General features: G+C 41.7%; 1 protein-coding gene across 1 annotated transcript in view; it reads right to left on the reverse strand.

Annotated features, from left to right (window-relative positions):
• Positions 1–19495, reverse strand: part of LOC141133210 (volume-regulated anion channel subunit LRRC8E-like) — a 100822-nt gene extending 81327 nt beyond the window's left edge. Inside the window, exon 1 of the mRNA XM_073622435.1 lies at positions 19322–19495. The gene's annotated coding sequence lies outside the window, so the exon portion shown is untranslated. The remainder of the gene's footprint in view (positions 1–19321) is intronic.
• Between the last annotated feature and the right edge of the window lie 968 nt (positions 19496–20463).

Below are 20463 nucleotides of genomic sequence, written 5' to 3' on the forward strand. Positions count from 1 at the left end.
CTCCCATGAGCATGCCCCCAAAATAGCTGTTGCTGCTATAGGTTTATATAGGTCGGGTAAATTATATTTTAATTCAAGTGCTAATCTTATAAATGGATGTATGCACACAGTTACCAAAGCATATCAGTGTGAGTCACAGATCAAAACCCAACATTGTGACCTGTATAGGGATCAGAGTCTTACTAATACCGATGGGTGTGTTCCACTAACCATAAATTATTAATGTGCTTGAATACAAAACACTTGTCTATATATACACACAGAAAAGACCTACTTAGTGACCACATGTATTACCTTTATTTCTTATCATCGAGTAGCACTCTGTATCAGTTCTCAAACATTAACCTACATGCATATATGAAAGGTGATGCTGAGTGCATGCAAGGTGCTGCAGAACTACCATCAGTGTAATATATATATATATATATATATATATATATATATATATATATATTTAATAATAATTGGTTAAACCCACAAAAGTGCTTTTTTACCACTACTATTTCTTTATATTGGAATTTACAAATGCAGCAGTTTTTAGAAATCAGATGAAAGGTTTAGTGCTGGAAAACACTTTTTGATAGATAAAAAGTGCATTTTATACACATCTATATTGATCAGGCCAAAATGAGGGACATTGCTCCAAATCAGGGACAGTTGGGAGCTATGTATATGTAGCAAGGTCTCAGGCCTTGTCCAGTCTAATGAGAACTTTCCAAGCCAAAGATAGCGGACATCTTCCTGTATGTGGTGGGTTGTGAGGCATAGTGGGTGCAAGGTGGACAAAATTATTGGGCGCCAGACACTTCTTGGATGTAAAAGGAGGTTTTTATTTCTTTTAAACAGTCCTTTTTGTATTTTTGGGGGGAAAGAGGATAAGGGGCAGGACACCCTTAGATAGTTGCTAATTCAATTGGCAGACTCCGAGGCGTCAATAGGAGGACAGTCGTGCAGGGAAAGGCCTCCAGCAAAAAAAAAAAAAAAAAACCATGACATTTGCACATGCAGGAATGTTGTCTCCTATGGTAACAGTCTAACAGTTCCTAACTCAAACGTAACAGTCCTTTCAGCTTCACTACAACTGCTTCTTGTAGTTCAACACTGAGCTCCTGGTCTCACTAGACCCTCTGATTCACTGACTCCGAATCCCTTGAGCTCCTCCAAGGTTTGCGGTGGTATCTCCCTCAAGCGTCACCCCCGCTTCCCTGCTGGGTCCCTAGCTTGGCACTCCAGATACTTCTCAAGCTTTACCCCTGCTAACTTGCGAGGTCCCTGACTTGACTCACAAGGCTGCTCTGCAAACGACTCCTCCGCTGGTTGGGTCCCTGACTTGTTCACCGCCTGAAGTTTCTCGATTCTCTACCGTGCCCTTTTGGTGAGAATGTGGTTCCGGTACTTGCTCCAGTTACTCACTGCGGTCCCTGGTAAAGATGGTTGGTCCCTTTGTGGCTTCCCTTCTACCTCTGACCACTGACAGGTTCTCCGGCCGGCAGAACCGTCACTTCTGGTTGGACTGCAAGCAGCAATTGCAACACTACGCTGCTATCATTACTTCTGGATAAGCCCTCACACAGCCTGGCTGCTAGATGTGCCCGGGATATGCCCAATTTCCGGTCTAGCAGCCCGGGGTGTACAACACACGTCCACCCAGACAGCCATCCAGGTGGCACAGAAAACCGATCACCTGACTCCACCCAAATATATAGGTGCTCCCAGCAGGCCAAAGGATTCAAGAAAACCCCTGCCCATTGGCTGAGATATCCCATATACCCATAACCTGACCTTGGCTTGCCCTTCTCTTATCTAGTACCACCAAGTACCTGGCCACCTAGTGGTAGAAGAGAAAAGTGCAACAAGGCCAAACTTAGGGAGAAACCAATAGATCTCTACCAAATCGACCAAAATAACTACTCCTGGCAAGTAAATTTGTAAAAGCACTCCCTGACTAAACCCCAGGGTGCAGGGGCGTAACTACCACCATAGCGACCTATGCGGGCGCTATGGGGTCCGCAGCCAAGTGGGGCCCAGTGAGGATGAGAGCACCGCCGGGACAGTCTCCCAGCCAGGGGAAGAGAGAGGAGAGGAAGAGGCAAGCTGTGACCTGTGCCCAATACAGCGTTGCCTGTGCTCAATACAGCCTGGTCTGCCTGTGCCTCATACAGCCTCACCTGTGCAGAGGAAGAGGCAAGCCACTCGGATCAGTAGAGAGCTGAATTGCCCGCTGTAATAGCTTTCATTAGAACTTCCAGTGTACCCGGGACTCACGTCACATAGCTCCACCTCTTGGCCTGGCGCCTTTAATAGACAGAACGCCAATCCAATGCGGGACGTGTGACGTCATCAAAGGCATCAGGCCAAGAGGTGGGGCTATGTGACGATGTGCCCCGGGAAGATGGGAAATTCAAATGAAAGCTATTACAGAGGGCAAACCCACTCTCTGCTGATCCGGGTGGCTTGCTTCTTCCTCTGCACAGGTGAGGCTGTATTGGGCACAGGCAATGCTGTATTGGGCACAGGTCACGCTGCACGGGGCACAGGTCACGCTGCATTGTGCACAGGTCATGCTATATGTGGCACAGGTCACGCTGCATTGACACTAGGGCAGCTGTGGGGGGGGGGGGGCTGTTTGCAGGGGGGCCCCATACAACATTTTGCTATGGGGCCCTGTTATTTCTAGTTATGCCCCTGCCAGGGTGCTATATTATTGTATTATATAGAAGCAAAAGTATTGGGATGCCTGCCTTTACACGCACATGAACTTTAATGGCATCCCAGTCCTAGTCCATAGGGTTCAATATTGAGTTAGCCCACCCTTTGCAGCTATAAACAGCTTCCGCTCTTCTGGAAAGGCTGTCCACAAGGTTTAGGAGTGTGTCTATGGGAATGTTTGGCCATTCTTCCAGAAGCGCATTTGTGAGATCAGGCCAGTCAAGCTCCTCCACCCCAAATCGCTCATCCATGTCTTTATGAGTTGAAGCTTTTTTAGCTGCAAAGGGTGGGCCAATTCAATATTGAACCCCACGAACCAAGACTGGGGTGCCATTAAAAGCTCATGTGCGTCCAAATACTTTTGAGAATGAACAACCGCAACATACAGGGATATACAATGTAATACTGACATAATCAGACACATAGGTTGGTCTTTTCAACCTCACCTACTATATATATTTTAAAACTCGAATTGAATTATGCCAGCAATATGTAGTATTGCGTTTCCCCTAGTCGCACCATTGTTGATGTCATCTTACCAGCCATTCATGCAGTTTTGTGCAGATGAGCAATTTTACTTCTACAGCAATATGGTGCACCATCTTGCTGTAGAGACGTGAGAGCCGCTCTCAATGACATTCTGCCAGGACGTTGGATAGGATGTAGAGGTGCTGTTGAATTCCCTCCGCGTACCCCTCAATTTCTATCTGTGGGGGAACACTAAAGTATGTGGTGTACCATAGAAAACCACCTACACTGACTGCACTATGGGAAGACATTATCCAAAGCAATTCCTGTGGACACTCTAGTCAATGTTGTTCATGTAGTAGTTCTCAGAAATCAAAAAAGTGTCTGGATGCAAATGGCGACCACTTTGAGTACCTAATGGGATTGCATAATTAAAACATGACTTACAGCTACCTTTTAATGTTTATATGAATCAAATACATTTTTTATTCATATAGTGTATTTTGCATGTTGAAGTGTGTATAACTTTTTTTGGCCCCCTCTGTGTACATTTATTTTTGTGTACAATACAAGAGGGTCCTGCTCATAAGAATTTACAATCTAATAGCATAATCTTTGAAGCACTTGAGCTGGCCATATGGGAGTTCCTCCATTCACACACACACACACAGGAGGTGGACCAAGGAATATTCCTACCGCTCTCCAGGGTGATTTTTTTTTCCCACACCCAACTCTAGATGGCCCATTCTGACACCTCTTTTGCTAAAGGAGACCAGTATCTCAGCACTGCAGTATGGACACAATGATCAGGACCTGTAAAGATTGCCAATGGAAGGGTCCATGTTATCAAGCAGCAACATGGACATCTGAAGTCCCTCCCACGCTGCAGTGAGGAAGAGAGAGGACTTTGGACATGGATTTACGGTCACTTAGATTAGAATTTTTTTAATTGCTGCAACACTTAGCTAGAGGAACAGGAGGTATTGTGGACATGTCCACAGAATTTTCTGATTCATAGACCTATAACAAATCATAAAAGTCAAATAACAGTCAGAACTCCTGATCTGCCTCCATGCGCCAGGTCAGGGACTCGAAGGTACTAAAGCCACTGAATTACCACAACGGTCAAGCAACCAGGATGTTCAAAATTAGACTTTGGTAAAAAAGGTACCCAACTTATTTTCTCAGTGCAAATTTCCTTTAATAGTTGAATAATCCAATGCATATGTCCCCCCAGCAGAGCTTAACAGGAGACATTTGACACTCTGCTGATAGGTGAATGGTGGGTATTGTTATCAGACTTAAAAGGATATCTGCAGTGATAATGGGGATAAAAGCCACAAAGCCTACACAAAGGTGGGGATTTACATAAGAAAGCAGTTAAAAAGGACCCCCCCCCCCCTTCCACATATACATGACTGATCCTCGATTTTCTATTACCATTCCAATGTCCAAACCATTGACAGGACATTGTTCTAGAAGCAGTGCCCCAAGTTTCTGAAGCATCCATCAATATCCTGCCAAAAAGGCTGTTTACTCAGCAAGAGAGACTCCACAAAGTAATCCTTATCAACCTGGAGATCACACTTAGGAGCCCCAATGTGATCTCAGTGTGTATGGAATTATCATCATTTACCTTACCCCATACAACTTGATATGACCTGAGGGAAAGTCTATACAGAGGTTGAAATCAGGGAGGGAGCACTGATCTACTTCAATAACATAATGTTGTCTATGTGCTGCTTTTGAGTTTCAGTTAACAGGACCCGAAAGGTAATAGTGACCATTATTTAGGTAGATATTTTATGAAATTATTAATGCTTACTGGTCAGGTATTACCAATAACATCTTCTCCACCAATAGGCTCTGGAACCTCTAAACACTGGTCATTTACGATACACTCTGATTGGTTAGAGCTATATTATTATTATTTTTATTATTATTTATTATATTGTGTAATATGTACACTCACTGGCCACTTTATTATTAGGTACACCAGTTCAATTGCTTGGTAACACAAATTGCTAATCAGCCAATCACATGGCAGCAACTCAATGCATTTAGACATCTAGACGTGGTGAAGACGAATTGCTGAAGTTCAAACTGAGCATCAGAATAGGGAAGAAAGGAAATTTACGTGACTATGAACGTGGCATGGTTGCTGGTGCCAGATGGGCTGGTCTGAGCATTTCAAAGACTGCTGATCTACTGGGATTTTCACGGACAACCATCTATAGGGTTTACAGAGACTGCAACACGCTGTATGTGTTCAGCTTCCCTATAAGAGAATTATTACCTGATCTCTGCAATGCAGGGTGGTTGAAAAATACATACATTTTTTTCTGTGTTTTAGTGCATCGGGAGGCCTATAGAACAATAGGCCTATCAACAGCAATGCTTCAAAAAGCATGTGACATGCGTTTTATTGTGCTGGCAACAGGTTTTAACAAGCCAAGGCTGGTAACTATTTTTTCCTAATCCTAAAGTAAAAACACATTAAAAACATGTCAACGCACATCAATAATGCATGCCAATGCACAAAGGAAACATTCACTGTCATATGACAATGTTCCTGCCTAATGCTACAAGGGGAAAATAAATAAATAAAAAAATTCCCTATGCGCACACAGATTTAAAAGGAGCCCTTAAAGGCCAATTCCACTTTTCGGACCACGGTACATATTACACCCATATTTAGGATGAAAGGTAATTGGCCCGTGTATATATCCATACAAGTCTAAAGACCTTCGATTATAGACTCCTTGAGGCTGATGTGAATGTAAAGTATGTACAGCACCGTGTAAAATTGTCAGTGCTATAGAAATACCTGTAATAAAGAAATGCATCAAAAAAATATGGGCAGTTGGAGAGGGTGGCAAGTAAGTTAATCTGTTTCTTTGAAAACTGAATTCCAGGGAAATTAAAAAATGAATCCTTGTAGTGAGGCTCCCCTGCACTGCAAGGGTTAAATACTCATTTTTACAGGGTACCCATAAAAGCACTTTAACTTACCTTAGGCTCGGTTCACACTAGCGTGGCCGTACACTACAGTTGTGGGAATCGCATAAATTTTAGCACCTGCAGCTGAATCACGCTGCTCTTGGGAGACACGTTGGGCTGCCTTTCATTCTGAATGTCACCCCCATGCATCCCAGCCGCAGCATGATCACAGGTGCGGGAACCACATGGTCAAAAACATCATGCGGTTTCTCTGCGGCCGCGTTTTCAAAGAAAAAAAAAAAGTTGCATGCACTTTTTTTTTTTTCTGTGGTTCACGCAGCACAGCAGCCCATTTAAATGAATGGGCTGCCGTGCCCGAGCCTTAAGCTAGATTTACATCTATGCATGTTGCTTTTGAGAGTTTCTGTAGTGCTTTCCCCGTTTTTTTGACACGTTTTTGATGCATTTTGCATTTTATGCTGTCTTTTTATTTGATTAATGCGAAAGGCATCAAAAACACACTACATGCTTTTCTGCAGCATCTCCACAGCAGTCTATTGAACCAACAAAGCAAAAAAAAAAAAAAAAAGCAGCATTTTGCATTTAAAAAAGTCCCCGACCCTTTCCAAAAAAAAAAAAAAAAAATGCATTGGTGCGAACGGAGCCTTAAACCTCGCTTCTGCAGGATCCTCCTTTCTTGCAACCAGTCTCCCGAAAACTGCGGGTTGTAACACTTAAAAAATATATATATTTTTTTTTTTTTTTTTTAGCAGAGACCCTACAGGGAAAAAAATTTTTTAAAAAAAGGTGGTCGTTGCAATTTCTTATGTCACACAGTATTTGTGCAGCAATTTTTTTCAAAACGCGATAAAAAGAAAAAAGCAACCCACACTAAAGTTAGCCCAACTTTTTTTTGTATAAAATGTGAAAGATGTTACGCTGAGTAAATATATACCAAACATGTCACATTTTAAAATTACGCACACTCGTGTAATGGCGCCAAGCTTCGGTACTTAAAAATCTCCATAGGCTACGCTTTAGAAATTTTTTACAGGTTGTCCGTTTGGAGTTACAGAGGAGGTCTTGCAGTAGAATTATTGCTCTCACTGTAATGTTCAGTGCGATACCTTACATGTGTGCTTTGAACGTCGTTTACATATGTGGCCACAAGCTACGTATGTGTTCACTTCTGCCTGCAAACATGAGGGTATAGGGGCAGTTTAAAAATAAATATTATGTTCTGGTTTTAATTTTCATTTATTTTTATTTTTACTCTTTCCCTTTAAAATTTCATTTTTTTTTATCACTTTCATTCCTATTAGAAGGAATGTAAACACCCCTTGGAATAGGGAAAAACAGGTCTACAAGATCCCACATCTCTCCTCTAGGCTGGAAAGCCCAAGGTCAAAAATAAGTAAACAAAAACAACCCACGATCGCAGCTTCACATCAGGGAAAAAAAAAAAACCAAAAAAAACACACACACACACACACACACACACACACACACACCTCAGCAGTGTTTACATCTGCCATCTCTTCCGGCCTCCGAGGGTCATAGAGATGGCCAGAGACCATCTCTATTTGGGTGCATCATTCAGATATCTCCACTCAAAGTCCAGAACATCATAGGACGGCCTACGGTATGAATGTGGTTAAGGAGATTCACTCTATTTGTGCCGTTTACCAATATCATCGAACGTGAAACTAAAAAGAAAAACCGAAAGGTTTGGATTGACACCAGAACAGGAGTAGAGGGCACATCTTCCAATGGGGACACTAGTTCTGGTGATATCCCAGGACTCCCTCACTCTGAATTGAGTTTCTTTTACTTCCTGTTTAGGATATGGGGCAGGAAGTGAAAGGAAATCTCCACAAATGGCAAAAACACAACACTGAAAAGTTATATCAAGAAATGGAAAAAAAAAAAAAAAAAAAGAAGTTTTTCCCTCTAGTTCTACTTTAATCTGCAGTGACAAAGGACAGGTTGACTTTTAGCAGCTTCCACCCCACCCACAGACTACTATACAAAGCCTTTTGTTGAATCACAGCTAGTTTATAGGTCAGCGGAGACAGATTTTTTTCCTCTGTGTCTCGTCAGTACACCTGAATATAAGGAAGACTTTCAGCTCCGTTTTGTTAACAAATCAGGTCATCCCCATTACCGGCAGACTGTCAGAGTGTCTGGTTACACAAAGCAGTCACGCACATAGCTGTACACATGTAGGAAGGCCTCTGTCAGAGGTGTAACCAGTACTAGCATGTCATTTCTATCACCATTCCATTCAGTGTTTTTTGCAGGCATGGGAGCTCTTTTAAATGAATGGACTTCCGTGTCTGTGTTTTCTGCAGAAAAGAAAAGGGTACATGCACCTTTTTCAACGTGGCCCGCGGGGAAAAAAAAAAAAAAAAATCACATGGTTATTTATCCATGTGATTTCCTGAGGTACCTGCAAACGCTGAAAATGTTTTTACATGTGTTCGGTGGGGGAGAGATCCATTCAGAATGAAATGGCAGCCCCGCGCGTTCTCAGAGCAGCGCGTTTTTACTGTGGGTGGTTGCAGGTATCACTGCGATCGATTCCCACACCCACCCGCATCGGTGTGAACCTAGTGTAAACAAACCCAAAAGCAAACAATTATAATGCAGCTTACCAATTTTTAAATGTGATGGATGCATTTGTTTTCTTACTTCTATTTTTGTCTGGTGATCTAGCCAGCAAGTCTGTTGTGACAGCTCGCCTCCAAAAGTTACAGGGATGAGACAAACCATTTAACACTGACAAGGATGCTTACAATGATCAGCTTTTATGTAAAACATTTATCCCCCCCCCCAAAAAAAAAAAAAAAAAAGGAACAAACTGTTGCTGTAACTGATTATAAAGTATTAACTGGAGTTTGGCTTCAATTTGTTAGTATATCTAAATCTCCTAGTACATTTAATAATCCCCCTCCTCCCCAGACTATATTGTTGTGCAAAAAAGGTGCCCCCTGTGCTCCATCATCCAGAGTTCAGGCACTCTAATACAGGAGGCCAGATCAGCAGGTGAAAAAGCCAAAACACACACACACACACACCACACACACCACACACCTGATTAATAAGCTGCATGTATGTAAACTTATGAGCACAACTGTATACACACACACACACACACACACACACACACACACTCTATTGCTGTAAAATATTATAGTTGACGCAAAAACACTTTGATATGTAAGCACGTTTAGGCTTAATGTACACGGGATGTTTTACAACTTCCCCTTAACGATTTAACTTAACAGATAGTAGACGACGTTTAAAAAAAAAAAAAAAAAAAAAAAACCCCTTCAGTTTTGCCGCTTTTAGGAGCGTTTTTTAAAAAGTAAAAAAAAGTATCTCCATTAAAAATGCCTGTAAATGAAACATGGCTAAACGCGAGTTATTGCGTTTACAAGCATTTGGCGTTTCAAATGCCTCTGAACATCCGTCCTGAACGCATTTTTTTTGCTTTCCAAAAAAATGCTTCTAACCTCAACTGCCTAGAAATGACCCTGTGTACATGTACTGATACGATAACAGAGGAGAGTTCAGGGGCAGTTGGAAAAAAAAAAAAAAAAAAAAAAAAAAAGCCCAACTGCTCCTAAATGTCCGTTTACCAGCAGCAGTGTACATGAGGCCTAAGGCTCCATTCACACTAGCGCGTTTTTTGATGCATTTTGCATTTTGCAGAAATGCACGGGAATTTTTTAACATGGGTTCCTATGGAACATGTTCACATCAATGCTTTTTTGTATCTCTGCATTTTTGGAAAGGGTCGGGGACTTTTTTTTCATGCAAAAAGCAGCGTTTTGCATGTAATGGTTTTCAATGGACAAGCATCAAAAACGCAAGTGCACCGTTTTTGCAGCGTTTTTGCCTTTTTTTTTTTTTGGTAATTTTTTTTTAAGACTGTAAAAAAAAATGAAAAAAAAAAAAAAAAAAACGCAAAACGCAAATCGCGGCAAAAACGCTGCTCAAAAACGTGGCAAGCATGAAAAAAAAACCTCCAAAAACGCTCAAAAGCAACATGCATAGGTGTGAATCGAGCCTAAGCTCGATTCACACCTATGCATGTTGCTTTTGAGCGTTTTTGGAGGTTTCTTTTTCATGCTTGGCACGTTTTTGAGCAGCGTTTTTGCCGCGTTTTTGCCGCGATTTGCGTTTTGCGTTTTTTTTTTTCATTTTTTTTTACAGTCTTAAAAAAAAAAAATTACAAAAAAAAAAAAATAAAAAAAAAAAAAAACGGCAAAAACGCACCAAAAACGCATCAAAAACGCTGCAAAAACGGTGCACTTGCGTTTTTGATGCTTGTCCATTGAAAACCATTACATGCAAAACGCTGCTTTTTGCATGAAAAAAAAGTCCCCGACCCTTTCCAAAAACGCAGAGATACAAAAAAGCATTGATGTGAACATGTTCCATAGGAACCCATGTTAAAAAATTCCCGTGCATTTCTGCAAAATGCAAAATGCATCAAAAAACGCGCTAGTGTGAATGGGGCCTTAGTGTTTAACGGTACATTACTGAAGATATTTAGGCACAGAGGGTGCTACCACTACTCCTCAGTTTTTTTATTTTTTTTTTTATTTTGGGAAGCCGAGAGGGGTTTTTTTTGGTATGAAATGCAATATATTATCCAATTTGTGCTAAAATATAAAAGATGAGATTGCAGCAAGTAAATGGATCCAATAAAATAAAAAAGTCAAGCCTTTACATTGCATGCACCTGTGAAAGGACGGACTTCGGCACCCAAATTTTTTTTTTTATAAGCAGCGCTTTAAAAGCCTTTACCAATCATCAGTTTAGAGTCAAACCATGAATAATGGGCCTAGAATAATTGCTTTTGCTCCTATACATGCAGCAATATATAACAAGTGTAGAACAATTAATGTATGTAGGCATCCTACTTCATTTTTTTCATATAGGGGACCAATAGTCCTCTATGTAATAACATTTTGTTTAGACAGGTCTTCTTTAACGAGACACCAGGGGTCTACTCAGCCCCTGATATCTTGCCTGTCTTCCACTGAAGCCAATGGAGTGCAGATCGTGCTTTTTCCCTGGTCATAGAGAATGAGGAAAGTGACAGCCAAACCTGGAAGTGACATTATGCATGTCATGTCTGTGTTCATTCCAGCTTGGGGAGATCGGCGAATGGATCTTCAGTTCAGTTAATTCAAGCTCAGGGACTTGTTATGGAAGCCAGAGGCAGCCAGCCAACTAGCATTTTGAGAACAGGTCAGTGGCCGCGGGTTCTGCACTTATCTCAGTGCATTTGATAGTGAAGTTATTGGTGTGAAACATGTAAAATTTCTGTACAGCAACCATGACGACTGTCACCTGTCCCTAACAGGTCACTTCATCTCAATACCTAAAATGTATCTATAGTGTATCTAAAGTGATTCCGCTGTGAATCACTTTTCAGAGTATGGCATGGTAACCTGTGTACGGTTAATGATATAACCCAGACCAAATATTTGCCCGAGTATGGGTAAGTACACATTGTATTGGGCGATTGGAACACTTTGGGTCCTTTCACAAGTTTGGACCGCCCGGTGGACTCCACTTTGCTCAGCGGGGAAGGGAACGATCGGCTGATCCCCACTGAGCAGGCAGATGACAGGTTCGTCTCCGCTCTCTGTGCAGAGATGGACCTGTCAGAGTCCCGCTCTCCTCTATGGGAGATCGGATGAAAACAGACCGCCTGTCCATTTTCATCTGATCCCATCCAATCCGACCCGCCAGACCAATGGTCTCCAAACTGCAGCCCGGGGGCCAGATGTGGCCCTTTGCATGCCTTTATCAGGCCCTTGGGACACTATTCTTTCTGCCGATACAAGGCGCTGTTCCTTCTACATCAAAAATGGGACATAATTCCTGTCTCTTATACCAAGAATCCACATCCTGTCAGAGAGGAGAGGAGACCGATGTGTGTTCTCAGTACAGAGCAACACCGATCAGTCTCCTCCCCTTGTGAGTCCCCTCCCCCTTCAGTTAGAAACATTCCCTAGAAACACAGTTAACCCCTTCCCTGCCAGTCACATTTATACAGTAATCAATGCATTTTTATAGCACGGATCGCTGTATAAATGTGAATGGTCCCAAAAATGTGTCAAAAGTGTCCGATGTGTCTGCCACAATATCACAGTCACAATAAAAATCGCAGATCGCCGCCATGACTAGTAAAAAAAAAAAAAAATAAATAATAATAAAAATGTTATAAATCTATCCCCTATTATGTAGACGCTATAACTTTTGCGCAAATCAATATACGCTTATTGCGATTTTTTTACCATAAATATGTAGAAGAATACGTATCGGCCTACACTGAGGAAAAAATTTGTTTAAAAAAAAAAAAAAATATATATTTATAACAAAAAAGTAAAAAATATTGTGTTTTTTTTCAAACTTGTCAATCTTCTTACGTTTATAGAGCAAAAAATAAAAACCTCAGATGTGATCAAATACCAACAAAAGAAAGCTCTATTTGTGGGGAAAAAAAATAAAAATTTCATTTGGGTACAGTGTTGTATGAACGCGCAATTGTCATTCAAACTGTGACAGCGCTGAAAGCTGAAAAATGGCCTGGGCAGGAAGGGGGTTAAAATGCCCTGTATTGAGATGGTTAAATGACCATCCAGCTCCAGTTTGTAAATGCTGAACAGTGAACACAATGCCTAGTGCAGTGATGGCAAACCTCGGCACCCCAGATGTTTTGGAACTACATTTCCCATGATGCTCAACTATACTGCAGAGTGCAAGAGCATCATGGGAAATGTAGTTCCAAAACATCTGGGGTGCCAAGGTTCACCATCACTAGCCGTACTAATTGTCACTTTGAACAAGCTGCTAGCAGGCTTTCATCAAGCTTTAAAAGTGCTGAAGCCTGCTAGCATCCCTATCCGCAAAAAAGAATTGGTCAGAGGTGCTCAGACAGTCAGTCCCCAATATATGAATTTTTTTGGTGATGAGTCATGGAGATATAGAGAAAAAAAAAAAAAAAAAATTATATATATATATATATATATATATATATATATATATATTCGTAAGTATTCGTAACCCCCTTTTCCACATTTTGTCGTGTTATAAAACAAAAATGTATTATATTGGGATTTTATGTGATAGACCAACACAAAGTGGCACAAAATTGTGAAGTGGAAGAAAAATGATTAATGGTTTTCAACTTTTTTTTTTTTTTTTTTCTTTACAAATAAATGTGAGAAAAGTGTGGCATGCATTTGTATAGGATCGCCTGGAGCTTTGGCCAATTGGAAAACAGTTCTCACGACCTGCCTCCTGATTGGCAGGGAGGAACTGTAATGCAACCATAGCGAAAATTCATTCACTATCGTCACACAACAGGGTGGGATCGGGATGCAGCGTTCTGCGCCCCGAGCCCACCCTATTTTGAAGCCTATTAGAGCTTCACACCTATCCCCACCATAGTAATTCATGTGCCCGGCATCCTGAAAAGGGTCAGGTGCGTGGATAAAGAGGGTGGCACCCGTAACACATGGGCCGCCACTGGTGCAGTGTTAGTTTTCCGCCACACATAATGTTTTGCTTTTAGGCCAAAAAGTTCAATGTTGGTCTCATCTGACCAGAGAACCTTCTTCCACATCAGGGATATGCAGTTAGCGGACCTCCAGCTGCCACAAGCATAACGGGACTTGTAGTTTTGCAACAGCTGAAGGTCCGCTAATTGCATATCCCAGTTCTCCATGTTTCCTGTGTCATGGCTTCTCGCAAACAGGCCTTCTTATGGCTTTCTTTCAACAATGGCTTTCTTCTTGCATCTCTTCCATAAAGGCCAGAATTGTGGAGTGCACGACTAATAGTTGTCCTGTGGACAGATTCTCCCACCTGAGCTGTGGATCTCTGCAGCTCCTCCAGAGTTACCATGGGCCTCTTAGCTACTTCTCTGATGAATGCTCTCCTTGCCCGGCCTGTCAGTTTAGGTGGACGGCCATGTCTTGTTAGGTTTGCAGTTGTGCCATACTCTTTCCATTTTCAGATGATGGATTGACCAGCGCTTCGTGAGATGTTCAAAGCTTGGGATATTTTTTAAAATTTTTATAACCTAACCCTGCTCTAAACTAATCCACAACTTTATCCCTGACTTGTCTGGTGTGTTCCTTGGCCCTTATGATGTTGTTTGTTCACCAAGGTTCTCTAACAAATCTCTGAGGGCAGCACAGAAGAGCTGTATTTATACTAAGATTAAATTACACACAGGTGGACTCTAAGGTGACTTCTGAAGGCAATCGGTTCAATGTATCAGAGTAAAAAGGGGGCTGAATACAAATGCACGCCACACTTTTCAGATATTTTTAAATACATTTTGAAAACCATTTATCATTTTCCTTCCACTTCACAATTATGTGCCACTTTGTGTTGGTCTATCACATAAAATCCCAATAAAATACATTTACATTTTTGGTTGCAAAATGACAAAATGTGGAAAATTTCAAGGGGTGTGAATACTTTTTCATGGCACGGTACATACTTTAAATGATAAGCCACTATTAATTAAAATAATAAATGATGATCAGGAGATATTCATTATTTACCTGGAACTGAAGGCCCAAATTTATACTTGGGGTGGGGGGGGGGGTTAATATATTTCACATAGGTATACTAAGTAGTTGCAATGATGGATACAGTTGTACTAGCCCAACGTGTGCTAAAGTTGCAAAACTGCTTTCAGGCATTGATTTGTTTTACCTTCAGGTATTAGGCTCTGTTCATACCTTGGCAATCCAGATCACGGGTGAAATCGCTGCGATCCCCGAATTGCCGTAAAACACGGGGCACGCTCGCGATCCCGTTACTTTCAATGGCACCCCAATCACGGTGTAATTCTGCCGGAACTTCTTTAGGACGACAGGCGTCGTGCGATTTTGTAGCGATTTTTCGGGTGACAATTGCGGCAAAAGTGCGCAGCGATCGGGACGCCATTGAAAGTAACGGTACTGCAAGCGCGTCCCGCGGCGATTCCCACCTGTGATCTGGAACGCCAAGGTGTGATTGGAGCCTTAAAGTGTTACTAAACCCAGGACCCTGCATTCACTACATCTGGTCTCTCACAGTACACAGAAATACAATAGTTTTAGTAAATATTAACTGCTAAATACCTTTTCTCATCAGCAATATATAGCAGGCTTGTGACATACTATCAGTGTCTGGTTAAAGCTTGTAGGAGTTTTCATTCTCCTGTGACTGTCCTATGAGGCTGCATGACCCCTGACCCTCTGTCTGAACAATGCTGATTGACCCTCTGCTGATCACATGCACCCTCTCAAGAAAAAAAAAAAAAAAAAAAAAAAGTAAAAAACAAAGAAAAACACAGCAATACACATCGAAACGGAGCATGTACAGAGTGTCTCCAAGGCTCTGTTCTATCTGCTGATTGGGGACAGTGGAAGGAGGATAGGATCAGAGAAGACAGGATCAAACAGCCTTTTTTACACAATGCAGAGGATTAACCCCTTAGCTTCCACAGTGAGTATAACAAGCATGCATTACTGCATATACAGACTGATTTGACTCTTGTGGAGGTTTAGTAACACTTTAACCACTTAAGGGCCAGCTTCGTTTTGGATTTTAAGTGTTTACATGTTTAAAACAGGTTTTTTTGCTAGAAAATTACTTAGAACCCCCAAACATTAGATATGTTTTTTTATAACACCCTAGAGAATAAAATGGCAGTCGTTGCAATACTTTTTTTTTTGCACCATATTTGCGCAGCGGTCTTATAAGTGCACTTTTTTTGAAAAAAAAAAAAAAAAAAAAAAATCACTTTTTTGAATAAAAAAAATAAGACAACAGTAAAGTTAGCCCATTTTTTTTTTATATTGTGAAATATAATGTTACGCCAAGTAAATTGATACCCAACATGTCACGTTTCAAAATTGCACCCGCTCGTGGAATGACGACAAACTTTTACCCTCAAAAATCTCCATAGGCAACGTTAAAAAAAAAAAAAAATCTACAGGTTGCATGTTTTGTGTTACAGAGGAGGTCTAGGGCTAGAATTATTGCTCTCACTCTACCGGTTGTGGCGATACCTCACATGTGTGGTTTGACCACGGTTTTCATAAAATTTTTATTATTTATTTTACATTATTTTATTTATTTTTACACTGTTAAAAAAAAAATATTGTGTCACTTTTATTCCCATTACAAGGAATGTAAACATCCCTTGTAATAGAAAAAAGCATGTCAGGACCTCTTAAATATGAGATCTGGGGTCAAAAAGACCTCAGATCTCATATTTACACTAAAATGCAATAAAAAAAAAAAAAAATCATTTAAAAAAAATGACATTGAAAAAAATATGCCTTTAAGAGGTGTGGGCCGAAGTTACGTTTTGATGTCGCTCCCGCCCAGCAGTGTCATGGAGACGAATGGGCGCCATCTTAGTCTCACTCGTCTCCAGGCACAGAAGGGAGACGGACGCGATCGGCTCCGCCGCTACCGATAAAAGTGATCTTGCGGCAAATCCGCCGCAGGGACCACTTTTATCAGAAAGCCGGCCGCCACACGAAAATGGGGATACCAGGGTTATGGCAGCTATCTGCTGCCATAACAACGATATCCACCGGCAAAGTTTGGACGTACATCGGCGTGCGGCGGTCCGGACGTGGTTAAGGGAGATTCCCTTTTAGACAGTTATCACCAAAACACGTGTTCCCCTAAATATTGTAACTGCTGATTTTCAATAAACAGACACTCACCAGTCCAAGGATCCAGCATTGTCGTCACCCAGGCCGGTTCCTAGTCAGTTTTTGGGTCTCCAGCGCCGCCATCTTGAATGTGGGAAGCTGATTGCGACCTCCTATTGGCTCACAGGGCTGCCCATGTGTCCCTATGAAATTGCTCCCTCTGTAGCCACACGCAGTGTGATGTCACTCTGTCATCGGCCCAAATACTGCTGAATCTTGATGGCAAGCGATATTTCGCTGTGTGTGGCTACAGATGGGGGAAGCGATTCTAGACTTTTGACTGATTTTGTCAAACTGTCAGCAGCAGATTCACCTGTGTGTTCTCAGCCATACTATGCATAATCCTGTACAGTACATAAACAGTTACTAAAATCCAGCGTCTACCATGACTCAAGCAGGAAGTATCCAGGATCTTAGATTTGGACCAATGTGACAGGTACAGAGAGGCACTGCACAGCGGATACACTGGGAGTTGTAGTCCTTGGAGGAAGTACAGTGCAGTCTCCTATGATTCCATCACCATAAATAATGATCCTTCTGTATAAAATATTTACAACTCTAAACAAAGCTGCAGAGCACACACAAGCTGCAACAAAGTTTGCTCTGTAATGCACAATACAAATGGAATTATTATTTAGGAACAGAATAAATATTTGATTTAAATGTTCAGGATCAGCATTCTATGGAAGAACCATAAACCCTCTACATGCCGGGACACTGGAATCCCTCCATTGCCTATCCACCACCTTACATCACACTTTGTTACATTGTACATGCTTCTCCCTGACAGCACATGGACTCAGGATACAATGTATATATCTCAGGATAAATATTGTATGAAAAAAATAAAAACTAACTATATTATGATTCAATTCAGGATCCAAAGAATACAGAGTCAGTCTCAGTCTCTCTCTATACACTGAGAAATATATAGTATACAACTCAGGATCCATAATATATACACAGTATATCAGCATACATAGTATATAACTTGGCATCCATAGTGTAGATCTCAGGACACAGTATGCATATCAGTATACAGAGTGTATATCCCACAAAATACATTATATATTCAAGATCCATAGCGTATTACTCAGGACACAGTATATCACTTAAGATCCATAAAAAAATAAAATAAATGTATAATATATATCTCTCACACACACATATTGTACATCTCTGGATCCATAGTCTATAGCCCAGTATACATATGCACATCTCAGGGTCCATAGTCTACATCTCAATATACATAGAGCTCAGGGTCCAGAGTCTACATAGAGCTCAGGGTCCAGAGTCTACATAGAGCTCAGGGTCCAGAGTCTACATAGAGCTCAGGGTCCAGAGTCTACATAGAGCTCAGGGTCCAGAGTCTACATAGAGCTCAGGGTCCAGAGTCTACATAGAGCTCAGGGTCCAGAGTCTACATAGAGCTCAGGGTCCAGAGTCTACATAGAGCTCAGGGTCCAGAGTCTACATAGAGCTCAGGGTCCAGAGTCTACATAGAGCTCAGGGTCCAGAGTCTACATAGAGCTCAGGGTCCAGAGTCTACATAGAGCTCAGGGTCCAGAGTCTACATAGAGCTCAGGGTCCAGAGTCTACATAGAGCTCAGGGTCCAGAGTCTACATAGAGCTCAGGGTCCAGAGTCTACATAGAGCTCAGGGTCCAGAGTCTACATAGAGCTCAGGGTCCAGAGTCTACATAGAGCTCAGGGTCCAGAGTCTACATAGAGCGCAGGGTCCAGAGTCTACATAGAGCGCAGGGTCCAGAGTCTACATAGAGCGCAGGGTCCAGAGTCTACATAGAGCGCAGGGTCCAGAGTCTACATAGAGCGCAGGGTCCAGAGTCTACATAGAGCGCAGGGTCCAGAGTCTACATAGAGCGCAGGGTCCAGAGTCTACATAGAGCTCAGGGTCCAGAGTCTACATAGAGCGCAGGGTCCAGAGTCTACATAGAGCGCAGGGTCCAGAGTCTACATAGAGCGCAGGGTCCAGAGTCTACATAGAGCTCAGGGTCCAGAGTCTACATAGAGCTCAGGGTCCAGAGTCTCTCTCTCCATAGAATATGTAACTCAGGAGCCATAGTGTGTATATATATATATATATATATATATATATATATATATATATATATATATATATATATATATATATATTTTTTTTTTTTTTTTTTTCTTTCCTCCCTTTCTTTTTATTTATTTATAGGACGCACAGTATATAACTCCGGATAAAGCAGGGAATGTGGATTTGTTCAGGGACCTGGCAGGCACAATGTAGGACTGGCCCTCCTGATCAAGGACTTCCCATACACATTATATAATGGAGTTGGAGGCTGGCAGACAAACTGCTCCAAGTCATGCAATGTAAATAGTAAGTTTGTATAGGGAGGGGGACAGATGAGGACTGCCATCCCATGGTCCTAGGACACCCCGTATACAGAGAGTAGGGCCACTTACCTGTGACCTCAGCCCAGCACTGAGCACATGTCACCCGCTGTATAGAGAAGGACCATGCTGGGAGCGCTGGCAGAGTCCCGGATCCAGGCAGGGTAGTCCCGACGTCCTGTGCTGAGCTCGGAATGGAGAGGAGGGAGGAGGAGGTGAGGAGACTCCAGGGAGGAGCACTGCAAACCTATACCCGGTGTAATCAGAGGAGGAGGAGGAGGAGAGGAGGGGGTGTACAACACATGTGTTCACATCCTCTGTCCTCATCACAAATCAGTGTACCCTGAGATCCCAGACTGCAGGGAGATTTAAAGGGGATGTACACCCCACAACAGAAGTGTCAAAGATCACAACTAACCAGTTCTTGCATGTAGGGGATGTATTCGGTTTTTTTTTCCAGACCTTATTTTTTACATAAAAATAGAACTAAAGGTAAAATGTATTTGTTTATATTTTTTTCATTTTGGATAGAGTTAAGGGAGGGTTATAACCCCTCTCAGATTTATTCTTCTGTCTCATTATTTTTATTGAAGTATTTCACAAAAGGGTATACAAAAGTTGGAACATAGAACACATATTGCTCTTCATTGAAATACATATTGAATTGGCAGAAGGCCAAACCTTACCTTGACCATATATATAAATTGTGCGTTCTCACAAGGAATAAATTCCTCGCTATCAATATAAATGAAAGAAAAGAAAGAAAAAAGAAACCCACTCAAAACTGTAGCAAAGACTGAGTGAGAGGGGGGGGAAGAGAAGAAGGAAAAGGTAGAAAAAGGAATAGGGTATGACTCCGCGTGCCGAATCCCATCATCCCGAGTCCGAGCTTAACCGGTGTGGATGGAGGATCTCCGTCCAAATATCTGACCCATGGGTCCCAAACCCTCTCAAACATCCATATTTTGTCATGCAGAATCGCTGTAATGCGCTCATTTATCATAATCCAGGAAAGTTTATACTTGAGCTGTTCAAATGGCAAGCTAGCTGATTTCCAAGATTTTGCAATAATAATTTTTGCTGATATAAATATAAAGAGATTTCAATGCGCTCTCCTTGCACAGATTTATTCTTTTATCTGTGGCCCATTTAGGAGATTTCCTTTCACTTCTGGCCCCATAGCCAAAATAGGATGTGAGAGAAAATCTCTCCAA

Source organism: Aquarana catesbeiana, linkage group LG03, assembly GCF_042186555.1.
Source record: "Aquarana catesbeiana isolate 2022-GZ linkage group LG03, ASM4218655v1, whole genome shotgun sequence".
In the NCBI taxonomy this organism is placed as follows: Eukaryota; Metazoa; Chordata; class Amphibia; order Anura; family Ranidae; genus Aquarana; species Aquarana catesbeiana.